General features: G+C 37.1%; 1 long non-coding RNA gene across 2 annotated transcripts; it reads right to left on the reverse strand.

Annotated features, from left to right (window-relative positions):
- Positions 1-3982, reverse strand: LOC107619684. 2 transcript variants are annotated; one of them, XR_002354224.1, is made up of 5 exons: positions 3908-3982; positions 3788-3820; positions 3401-3629; positions 216-3098; positions 1-70 (listed from the first exon to the last, which is right to left on the reverse strand). It is a non-coding gene; the product is annotated as an uncharacterized LOC107619684 (long non-coding RNA). The 2 variants fall into 2 exon arrangements; XR_001615743.2 differs by having other exon boundaries at positions 7-354; positions 457-3098.

Genomic DNA, 13111 nt, shown 5'->3' on the forward strand with positions numbered 1-13111 from the left:
TTTTAGGCACAGCGATCAACAATTTTTTGTTTCTTTTTTTGCATTCTCTTCAACGCATAAAATGCTGTCTCTATAAAAGTGAAATAACAGAAAATGAGGTATTTGACATGGACTATTAAAGAACAGAGTTTAAGGGCATAATATTCCGCTAGGAAATTAAAAACACTGGCCGAAAAAAGAGCTATATGTGAAGATTTTCAGCCACAATGTTTTACCAAATGAATTAGGATCAACTATCTCAAAACATTCTTTCAGTAATTGCTGATAAAATTCAGAATCATCCAGAAGTTCAGGATCACCATCAGTTTGCGCTTCTTGAGCATAGTGAATTATAAAACAATGTCATGTTTAAAACTACAATGACAAGAGAGAACATTACTTGCTAATCATCACTTACTTGGCACACAATTGCTGACAAATCAACATTAAAATTAACCAGTAATATATAATTCTTACCCTGTCTTTCATGATATCCTTAACCTCATGAACTTGGACAGTGGAGATATATGCCAGTGAGTAGACATGATGGTTAAAAGTAAAGCTTAGCATACTCTGAAATCCACAGAACGCTTCTATAACAACTAAGATTAAGCGACCAACTTACATATCCAAATACTCTTTTATCTTTACATTTCATTTGAAGAGGCATAGCTTTCTAGTGATATGGATTAATCCCCTCACCAAAGACTAATAAAAGCCTTTCTAATTTTATACCTGAATAAAAGATCAATTTTATACCTGATTGACATAAATCACCACATAAATCACCATAGGAAAAGGATAATTATCTTACTCTCCTTCTTGGTTTCTTTTGATAGTTGTTAACAGAGAATAGCTTCTTCAAGACCTTCACATTCACCACCATGCTAGGCCTATTGATATTCTTAATTGCTGGAACTAGTGCATCATTATTATTGTTATTATTGGCAAATCTTGATGAAGCTGGAGTAGCACATATGAAATCAACAGATCTTCTATTATCACAAAACTTAATAATACTTTATCAAAAGCCTAGAAACCAAAGAAATTAGATCTTCTATTATCACTAATTCTTTCATAGAATACAAAAATAACAAGTGCTACCTGTGTTATGCTTTTTCAACGTTTAACAACATTTTTACAAGATATTCGAAAATAGGCATTCACTATCTGGCTGCTTTAATTTTTACATTTCCCTCGCATGTGACAATTGTTTAATTATTTCAGTAAGAAAAGTATGTATATATAATTACACATAGTAAGTTGTTTCACCCAAGTTAATGAGAGAAGTTAATCATCATCATAATCAACGCGTGTACTAGACATTATATAGCTTAGAATTTTTGTATAGCTAACTTGGGTATAGCTAGGCTTTGACCGAGCTATGATATTTGGGCGGAGAGTATATTAATATTATTGACTTAATGAGCAAAGTAGCATTTTAAGGCTTGCAGACGCGTGCATAGCATATGTGTCGTCATCATCAAAATATATAAAACGCGGATTACTAAAAAACCAACAATTTTATAATTTATAATCATTAATTAGTTATTATTAAATATTAATTGTATAAAATTATATTTAATAGTATAAAATTACTTTTTTGCAAAAAAAAAGTATTGCAAAATTAAAGATTATTAAGAAACTATAGTTAAAATATAGTGATTATTTTAAGAACAATAATTAATTGATCAATATTCAATATATACCAGCAAGGTTTGCCATACATATGGTAGACCTACGATTTTAGAAGAACTTAAAGTTTACTTCTAGGAAACACGTGAGTTTAAAAAATAAGTATGAAATTAAATATAGCATATAGCATGATATAGATTTTGTATATAGGCCTTAAATTATTACTAGAGAGTATGAAGTTAGGGAAGCAAATTAAAATTAGGAAAGGGGATGAGAGGAACTTTTCCCCATTAAGGAAAACGAGGGGCGCATGATATTTATATAATTGAAGCCGAGGGTAAGAGTCCTAAGAAAACAATCCTAACCCCACTATGCCACCATGTGAACTAATAATTTCTCCTTTCAGTAGGGGAAAAGACAGAAGGAGGTGATGACATCAATGCCATCAACCACTCCAACTACAACTGATGATCATATAGAGAAAATAAAAAAAATTATATAAAATTATTTGTGTAAAATAAAGGCTAATTTTTTTTGCAAAATCTCTGGATTACCAGGAGCTTCTACCGTATTCTAAACAAGATATAAAATAAGATCAGGAACATATCCATGAATATAATAACTAAATGCATATTTGCAAATCCAGTGTGCTATTTCATTTCTTGCAAGTATGCAATCAAATTTTTAGTAGTAAAGAGGTGCAGAAAAATAGCATTTCACATACCTCATAACCCATAAGTATAAGCTAAACTTCATTTCTGGAAAGTCCAATCACTTAAGCAACCTAAACTAACCAACACATTATCATCAGATTTTATTAAGCGGTTGGTAGCAATATCAATCTCAACCAAAGACAACATTCACAATTAACTTCAGTTTTGTTCTTATACATAATACTAGTTGCAAAGGCATGAAATACTACCAATGTAAATTTCTTAAAAATAGTACTTTTGGGATAACTAGTAGTGGATATCTATATGCTTTTATATTGTGCATTTTTCCTTCTCAAGTAATTGTCTATATGCAAATTAATTTTTTACTATAAAGTAAAAAGAGTCAAGGAAATAAAAAAAGAAAATATATTATTCTCATTGTGTATGCAATTCATTCACCTAAAAAAATCGAATAACAAAGAAATCAAAGGAGACACATGCAATTCATTCACCCGAACTGTTATTGATTCATATAGAAATGCATCAGCAAACATCAGGCACATGCCACCAACATGTCTTCTTTTGTTGTTTCCACATTGTTTATATATTAACACTTAATCCAAATCGAAAAGTAAACATATATAGGAAATACCATAGTGTATGCAAAATATTATAGCCAACAATCATAGATGACAGAACAGTTTCAAGCTATAGTGCATGAGAGCATATATGATGCAAAAATAGTTCCTAAGGTGAGTTGTGGTATCACTAGATTATTGGTGGCTATTGCTTTGCCTACTGCCTGACCCTTCTTTTATACTCTGTAGCATCCTGCAAAAATAAGACAATACTACAATGTTAAGAGACCTTTTATAATAAGAAATTAATTGCCCCACTTCACCTAGGGACAACAAGGGGCATAAAATGTTACTGCATAATCATTTATGGGCACCTACAAATATTTCACCATGTCCAAACCCAACTTCAAGAAGGTGAGTGGTCAATTTAACAATCCTCGGTGAAGAGGGATGCTAGGATGGAGCAGAGACACTTTGAAAAGCATATGACTGTCTCGCATTTATATGGATTATATGATCAGTCATTCTTTAAACAGCTTTAAAACTTAAAAGTACCTACTGATATATGTAACAAAACTCGAAAGACAAGCAGCTTCCTTGAGCGGTTCCCGTATGCGAACGCCATCCCAGCTTCCGACGGATTAACACCGTAGAACACCAGCATAACCTTCTGACCCTTGCTGCTCCCACACTTCATTATCTTCTCCAATTCCTTCAACCACCACGTCGAATCTCCATAGCTTCTGGAGAAAACCACGATCGAGATTCTAGAATCTTCGATTGCCTTGAACAAAAAAAAATAAGCATTCAAGCAATTCATCAAACACGTGCTATGCAAATCAGTAAATCACCAATAGAGAGCATATTTACAAATCAAAACCGCGAAGCGAATGCAAATTTGTATGCTAAGAAAAAAACAAAGGAATTTCATTAAGACCTTACCCCAATTTCTGCTAACAAAGAGAAAATCAAAACCTAGCATTAATGAAATAGAAGTAGTAACAATTAGCAAATAAAAAATATGAGTAATTAAAAGAAGAGAATGTGGATTTGTATATAAACCTAGTTCAACAAAAATGGAGAAAAAGAATCTTCACAGAGCACAACACGATGGAGCAGGAAAGATGAGTGATGAATTGATTTTTTTGATGGTATATAAATTCACTAATAAAATCTCGTTGCAAGTATAGTTTCTAAACCAAACAATAATCCTTTCATACAAAAGATTGTTTGTCACAAGTACAAACCCCTAAATTTATAAACCGAAGTATTGGAACCTCGGGTCATCTCTCAAAGGAATTACAGGGTAGTGTCGTCTCACAATTACAAGAAAAGTAAATGACAATGGAAATGTAAATGATAAAGTGGTCTTGGCAAGGTTTGGCGGTCAAGGATCTCTATCCTTATCACTAACCACAACATGAGAATTGGAAAGGATCAATCCCATTAAGTCATCCTCTAACTTAGTAGTAAAGGAAAGTCAAATAAGCTATATCAATCCAAGTCCATAAGTCCTAACTCTCCACCAATTGAATTAATGAGAACTAGAGTCAATGGCTCCCAATCATCAATCACTTGGACATTAGCAACTCAAGAGTTCCTAAGTTACCTTCCCAAGCCAAGAGCAGAAAATTCTACTCTAAAATTCTTCCAAGTATTTTATCAAACACTTGGAAGGCATAAAAGAAAATCATAGTAAAATTGCAAGGAAAGTAAATCTACACTACTCAATTGCAAGGAATTAAACAACAACAAAGCAATTCAACAATAAAGGAACATGAAAACATAAATTGCATTAAAGAGAAATAAAAGAACAAAAGTGCATCAACATAAAAGTAAAGAATTACAAGAATTAAATGCTAAACTAGAGAGAAGAGATATAGAAGAAGAAAAATTACAAAAGGAAAAGTAAATCTAAGCATGAAATTAACCTAGATCTAAGAATTCCTAATCTAGATCTAACCTACTCCTAATTCTAGACAGAAGAGAGAGCTCCTCTCTCTAGAAACTAACTTTTCCTCCAAAACTAATCTAAGCTAAACTAATAATGACTAGTTCTCTCATCCCTCTTCAATCCATGGGTTAAATAGCATCAGAAATAAGTTAGATTGGGCCCAAAATGCACCAGAAATCGCTGGCCACGAGTTGCGCTTAAGTGGGTCACGTGCAACATCGGTGTGTACGCATACAGTGTGCGTGCGCACCCCTAAACGTGATGTAACTATGGCAAATTTTATATCATTATGAAGCACCGGATATTAGCTTTCCAACGCAACTGGAACCGTATCATTTGAACTTTTGTAGCTCAAGTTATGGTCGACTAAGTGCGAAGAGGTCGGGCTTGAGAGCTTTGCTATTCCTTCATTTCTTTATGAGTTCTCCATTTCTACATGCTTTTTCTTCATTCCCTCAATCCAATCCTTGCCTCCTAAATCTGAAATCACTTAACAAACATATCAAGGCATCTAATGGAATCAAGGTGAATTAAATTTAGCTACTTTAAGACATAAAAACATGTTTTCACTCTTAAGCACAATTAAAGGAGAATTTACAAAACCATGCTATTTCATTGAATAAATATGGAAAAAGATGATAAAACCTTCTAAATTCAACAGAAGATAAACCCTAAAAATGGGGTTTATCAACCTCCCCACACTTAAACCATAGCATGTCCTCATGCTAAACCAAGAATGAAATAAGGAGTATGACATTTATTCAATGCAAATAACCTAAATGCATCTATCTATATGAATACAACTAAATGCAAAATAATTCTACCTAGGTTAAAAATAAATCAGTCTTCCAAGAGCATGTATAAACGGGTAGGGCTAAGGTCATATGATGACTCATGAATCCTACCAATTCAAGTATGAAAATGAAGTCCAAGTAGACTTGCAAGAAGAACGCTCATGAAAGCCGGGAATCAAGGAATTGAGCGTCGAACCCTCACCGGAAGTGTTTGCACTCTAATCGCTCAAGTATATAGGGTCGATTCTCTCAATTCTCCCCTAATCATGCTTTCCAAGATTTGTTTTTCATCTAACAATCGACAATTATTCAATGCATGCATACATTCATCATGAGGTCTTTTAATAGGTTGTAAAGGGGCTAGGGTCAAGGTAAGGATACATATTTGGTCAAGTGGACTTGAAATTTGAATCTTTGATTACCTTAAACTTCCCACCTAACCTATATAGCAACCTATACAATTCTAAACAAACCTAACTACCCATTCTTCACTTTTTCACATACTCATGCATTTTTTTTCTTGATCACAACACATATGCATTGATTATTATTGAGCTTCACTTGGGGCATTTTGTCCCCTTTTTATTACTTTTCTTTTCTTTTTCTTTTCTTTCTATTTTTTTTCTTTTGATATCTACATTTTTTTATTTCTTTTTATTTTCTCATTTTTTTCTTTCTGCAATAAAGTATACACAAAAGTATCAATGCATATGGTTTTACATTTAATTAACACATGAGCATGTACCCAATTCCCAAATATAGAAATACAAAACAAAAAAACCCTTTTATCCCAACTAATGTCCCAAGTTTTGCCACACTTGAATGATACTCACACTCACTAGCCTAAGCTAATCAAAGATCCAAATAAAGGACATTTGTTGTTTTTTCGCTTTAAGGCTTGTAATGTGCTAAATTAAAGAACAAAGTGGATTACTCGTAGGCTCAAAGTTGGCTAACAAAGGTTGATAAATGATGCCAGGGCATTTTGGCCAGTTTCATTGACCTTTTCTTTACTGTTTTTAGGTTAGTTTCATGCATTTCTTTAGGAAATAAGCTAGTTTTGGGTAAATATTCACTTATGCCTTCACTCAAGCATACGTTGTGCATTTTACATGATTTCATGAGGATTTTGCATAAGTTTAGTGACAAATATTATGTTGCATTACTCATGACTTGGACTAGAGCTTTGATGCACTTTGTTGCTTGATTTCAGGACCAAAAAGGAGCAAGAAAAGGGGAGGTAACTTGCAAAGATTAATGAGAAAAGTGATTGCCAATAACACTCTCAAAAAACCATCAATGCCCACGTTAGAGAGTCACGTCCATACTTCATCTCTTCTCATGAGCAATTGACCAAGGAATTGGCTATTGATCAAGATTTGAGAGATTGAATTGCAAGGAATTGTAATTCAATCACTTAAGATTGCCAAGGAGATCAATGAGTGCATTGATTGAGGAAGAGATAAAGATGAACTTGATCCGGAGAATTGCAACATCTCCTAAGCCCAATCAACTCCCATCTCTAATCTCACCCATTCTCTTTAATTTCTGCGATTTACTTTTATGAGCAAATCCCCCATTCCCATTTACAATTCTGCAATTTATTTTCAGTCATTTACTTCCAGTCCTTTAGTTCTAGCATTTACTTTTCTGTTATTTACATTCCCGCCATTTTATTTTCTGCAACTTTTCCTTTCTCACTTAGGGACAAGGCAGCCAAGTGGCTGGAATCCTTCCCAAGGGAGAGCTTGACAACTTGGGAGGATGTGGTGAACAAATTCTTAGCAAGATTCTACCCTCCTCAACGAATCAATAGGTTGAGAGCTGAGGTTCAAACCTTCAGGCAACAGGATGGTGAGACTCTGTATGAAGCATGGGAGAGGTTCAAAGAATTAAGAAGGAGGTGTCCACCTGACATGTTCAACGAATGGGTCCAGCTGCACATTTTCTATGAAGGGCTCTCTTATGAGTCAAAGAAGGCAGTAGACCATTCATCTGGAGGGTCCTTGAACAAGAAGAAGACAATTGAGGAAGCCATAGATGTTATTGAAACAGTAGCAGAAAACGACTACTTCTATGCTTCCGAAAGAAGGAATACAAGAGGAGTGATGGAGCTAAACAATGTGGATGCTCTGTTGGCCCAAAACAAGCTCATTACCCAGCAGCTGGCTGACCTCACCAAGAAGATGGAGATGAACCAAGTAGCAGCAATCTCCACTTCATCAACAACACAAGAAGTAGTAAACCAAGAAGCAGAAGGGAGTCAGGAGCAAGCCAACTACATTGGGAATTCACTAAGGAAAAACTATGATCCATACTCCAAGACTTACAACCCTGGATGGAGAAATCACCTGAACTTTGGGTGGGGAAGTGAGCAAGATCAAAACCAAGACCAGAGACGTTACAACTCCAACAACAATGCAGCTCACCAACAATTCACCCAGAGGACATCTCAACACCCCCACAACAACACTTCTCCACATACTTATCAAAACCAAAACAGCACATCTGCTCCGAACCACTCATCAATTGATGATAGGCTCTCTAAGATTGAAGCCCTACTTGAAGGAATAAGCCAAGAGATTCAAGAAAATAAGGCATTCAAAGAGGAGGTGCGAGCCAATATTAAGAACCAGGGAGAAACCATTAGGAAGCTGGAATTCCAGGTGGGATATTTGTCTGAGAAAATTCCCAAACCTACTGATAGCTTCCCAAGTGACACGGAGAAAAACCCCAAGGGAGAAGCAAAGAAAGTAAGATGGGAAGATTGTAAAATGGTCACTACAAGTGATCAAGAGACTGATGATAAGCAAGGCAAAATGTGCAAACAACTTGAAGACAACTCAACAAAGGAGGAGGATAGAGATCACAAAGAACCAGAAATCTCACAACAAGAGCTGCTGAAGCTCTATGCACCATTCCTTCAACTGCTCAATGGTGCTGTGGGAAAAAGAATATACTCAAGGTTCCTAGACTTGTTTGCATCTCTGCATGTGAACATACCATTCATCAAGGCAATTCAACAAATGCCTACATTCATCAAGTATATGAAAGAACTTCTTCCCAGGAGAAGCTCACTCAAGGGAGGGCAGACTATAGTGATGAACAAGGAATGTAGTGCCCTTATTCAACCTGAGTTGCCTACAAAAAGAAGACACCCAGGAAGTTTTCATATCCCTTGTGCCATAGGTGAAAATATGTTCGACAGAGAACTATGCGATTTAGGGGCCAACATCAACTTACTGCCCTTATCCCTGGTGAAGAGGCTGCAGATTAATGAGATAATGCCCACAGATGTCATTATCAGACTGGCTGACAAAACTCAAAAGCAAGCAATAGGAGTGGTGGAAAATGTGTTGCTAAAGGTTGGGAAGTACTTTCTCCCAACAGACTTTGTCATTCTGGACATGGAAGAAAGTCACACTCACCTAATCATATTGGGAAGACCATTTCTAGCTACGGCCAGAGCACTTATCGATGTAGAGAAAGGGGAGCTAATATTGAGAATCCATGATGAACAACTCAGCTTCAATGTTTTCAAACTCTCACAAGAAACAGATCAAGAGGACAAAGAACTCAGCACAAATGATAATGAGAAACTGAAGGAGGAAACAAGCACTGAAGCACAGCCAGTTCGTTCCGAGACCCCCTTAACTGACAAACAAGGAAAACAGCAATTACCACAGCTCAAGGAAAAGTTGGAGGAACCCAAACCTCTAGAGGCAGGTGAAGACAGCATCACAACTCCTTGGAGAAAAGAGGTCACCAAGGGGAAGGCAACCTCAAAAGAAACAAAGAAAAAGGTACCAAGGAGATGGAGGAACAAGAAGATCCCTACGGAAGACTTCTCTCCAGGGGATAGAGTTGTCTCAGCCTACTTCCCAGATATTCCCCCTAATCTCCCTACTGTGCCATGTCAATTACCCAAGGTCTTCACTATCAACAGAGTTCTTTCCCTGGAACATGTGGAAATCATTGATCCAACCAATGGATACAAGTCCACAGCAAGAGGGGAGGACTTTAAGCACTACCAACCACCGTGATGAAAGAAAAACGTCAAGCTAGTGACGCTAAAGAAGCGCTTCATGAGAGGCAACCCATGTTTTATATGCTTCCAGATGATAATGAATAAGTCAATCTTTATGAGCTTCAATCCAAACTTAACAAACAATTGGTGAAAATCTTCGTATGCAGAATATAGTGAGGAACAAGTTTGGTGTTCAAAGCAAACCAAGTTGCATGCTAGCCTTGGGAGCTTTGAACACAAAACTTTCATCACAGTGCTTCAAACTAAGTTTGGTGTCACCCCATGGTGCCACCAAAATGCATATAAGGAACCACCAATAGTTAGTTAGTTAGTTGAAATTCATAAACAAACAATCAAATCCTTTCTTTCAATTTATTCTAGCCGTAGAGTTTTAATTTTCTTATATATTAATTCCCTTATTTCAAATCTTTATAGGAAAGGAAAAGAAGCATGAAAAGGGATTGATTGGACAATTAAATGGGGGAGATTTCGCCACTTAATGAAGAGCACTACACACATGTCTCAAGAGGGAATGCATGGGGAAATGCTGCCATGCAACATTGGAGAAAGAAGACCCTTGAAGACGGAACCAATCACTCTCATTAAAGTGATGATCCTTGTCTTCCCTTCATACACAACTCCATCCGTTCATCTAGTAAACATTCATGCAATCCACACCCTTCATCCACTCATGATTTTCTTACATAAGTGAACCGTAGTGCATGCTCACTCCTCACATTCAAATCCCCACTCTCCACACTTCTATTGGCACATTAAACCCTTCATCACAAAATGCTTTAACCAACCCTCTCTTCATCTATCCTAAGCCTCGAACCCCCTCAAACAACAATTCAAGCCATGGCATCATCAAGCTCAAAGAGGCAAAAGAGGAAAGGGCCTATTGAGAGTGCTCCTTTTGATGACAAGAGATTCAAGACTACCTTTCATGAGCATGAATTTGAGCGGATAAGTGCCAGAAGGATATTGCCAGAATTAATCTTCCAAATCAATGCCAATGAATCACCACAGATTTGGAGAAAAATCGAACAGAGGGGGTGGCAATTGCTCACCAGTCCAGAGGGGAAAATCAATGGAAACCTCATCAAAGAATTCTATGCAAATGCAGTTAGAGAGGATAAGACCAAAGCCCCAACCTTCAAAAGCTATGTGAGAGGAAGGGAGGTGGACTTCAGCCCAAGTGCCATAACAAGAGATCTTCAATTAAAATCACCTCATTTTGATGAGGAGAGTTATCAGGCAAGGATAAGTAGAAGCCCCGATAAGGATGAGCTCTCAGAGATAGCATCAGATATCTGTGTCACAGCCGCTAACTGGGAGAGGTACTCAGATGGGAGACCAAAATTCATAAAAAGGGGGGACCTTCACCCTGAAGCCAAGGGGTGGTTTGAGCTTGTAAGGAGGTCCATCCTACCAGCTGCCAATAATTCAGAGGTTAACATCAATCGAGCCACTATGGTACAATGCTTGGTACAAGGTAGGGAAATCAAAGTGCATGAGCTCATTGCCGAAGGAATTCAAGAGTTAGCTGAGAAAGCTGACTCAGGAGCCAGACTTTGGTACCCCAGCACCATTCTCTACTTGTGCAACAAGGCCAAGGTAGTATTTGAGGATAGCAGCCCAGACTGGGTAAACCCAGGGAGGCCAGTCACACTCGAGCGAATGGTCTATACCACACCGGCTCAGCAACTAAGAAGGCCACATATAGGAAGGCAAAGGACCTAGGAAGAAGCTCATCAAGAGGAATACCATCAGGAAGAACATCAACAAGAAGAGTATCATGACCCAGCCAACTTGAATATGACTCACCTTCTAAGAGCCATTGAAGATTTAGGACAGAGACATATGGAAGGACAAGAGCAATTACTGAACCGGCTGAACCAACAGGAAGCATGGCAAAAACAACAAATGGAGCAGCAGCAGGAACACTACTCTCAGCTCACTCAAGCCATCAACCAAGTGAATGAGAGGCAAGAGCTTCAAGAGAAGCACTTGCAAGAGCTCAACCAGCGGCAGATAGCCCAAATGAAAACTTTCAATGAGTTCAGTGTACTCAATGAAGGGAGGCAACTACATAGGGAGGAGTTCTATGTAAACACTCAAGCCGAGTTAAACTACATGACCAGTAATATGCATCATCTACACTATGCCATCCCTGCATATGATGAAGTTCAAAAAGAATTTGTAGAACAAGAAGAGAGAAAAGTGAAACAGCAAAAGGAGACACTCAAGAAGAAGATGGAAGATAGTGGTTTCTGGAGAAAGCTGCTCGGAAAAGGCAAAGGAAGTGGAAGTACAAGTACTCAAGAGAGACACAATGAGGATAAACAAGGATGGGAGCATGGACATCCACATGAATGAAAGGTGGTGGAGTTCTTTTTAGTCCATCTTTTCTATGCTTTAAATAAGGAAGATCTTGTATGAAATAGAACATGCTTCCATGTTATGTTTAAACTTTTTTTTATTCTGTCTTTTAAGTTTTTCCTTCTGAAGAGGTCCATGATTTTCTGGTTTAAATGTCACTGCACCATCATGTAACCTACTTGTAAGCTTGTCCCTTTAAATTAAATAAAAAGAGAATGATTATAGTTGTAAAAGACCAGAGTGGAGTTTATATTGTGGAAGTGCATTCATGAATCTTTGGGGTAGTCATAAGTTAGCTAAGTTGGTTCAACCACAAGGCTAGGAGGACAACTATCTATCCTGAATACTTTGCTTTGGATACACTCATGAAACTAAGTTAATAACAAGATCCTAAGAAGAGAAAAGGGAAAGAACAATGGAAGTGAAAAACAAAAGAAAAAGAGTAAGCAATAAGGCTAGGCATCAATGGTTTTAAGCTTGAGGCAAGTGTCTGTGGTGCTCCTGTGTGAGGGATCTACTTGGATGAATAAGCTCTTAGGAGTGCCTTATCACTCTCACTAACGTTCTCGAAGGATGGCAAGGCAACGTTAAAAGCCACGTTAACCTAGTTAACGTGGGTTTTAACGTAAGGCAAAAGGGGTGCATTGGAACGTTAGTGACAAAACCAAGGAATTGGCTATTGATCAAGATTTGAGAGATTGAATTGCAAGAAATTGTAATTCAATCACTTAAGATTGCCAAGGAGATCAATGAGTGCATTGATTGAGGAAGAGATGAAAATGAACTTGATCCGGAGAATTGCAACATCTCCTAAGCCCAATCAACTCCCCATCTCTAGTCTCACCCATTCTCTTTAATTTCTGCGATTTACTTTTATGAGCAAATCCCCCATTCCCATTTACAATTCTGCAATTTATTTTCAGTCATTTACTTCCAGTCCTTTAGTTCTAGCATTTACTTTTCTGTTATTTACATTCCCGCCATTTTATTTTCTGCAACTTTCAACCCAAATTCTGGATTCGCTCAACTAGAACATTCTTCTAATTAAAGTTTCTTGATCAATCAATCCCTGTGGGATTCGACCTCACTCTATTGTGAGTTTTTACTTT

This window comes from Arachis ipaensis, chromosome B09 (genome assembly GCF_000816755.2).
Source record: "Arachis ipaensis cultivar K30076 chromosome B09, Araip1.1, whole genome shotgun sequence".
NCBI classification, from domain to species: domain Eukaryota; kingdom Viridiplantae; phylum Streptophyta; class Magnoliopsida; order Fabales; family Fabaceae; genus Arachis; species Arachis ipaensis.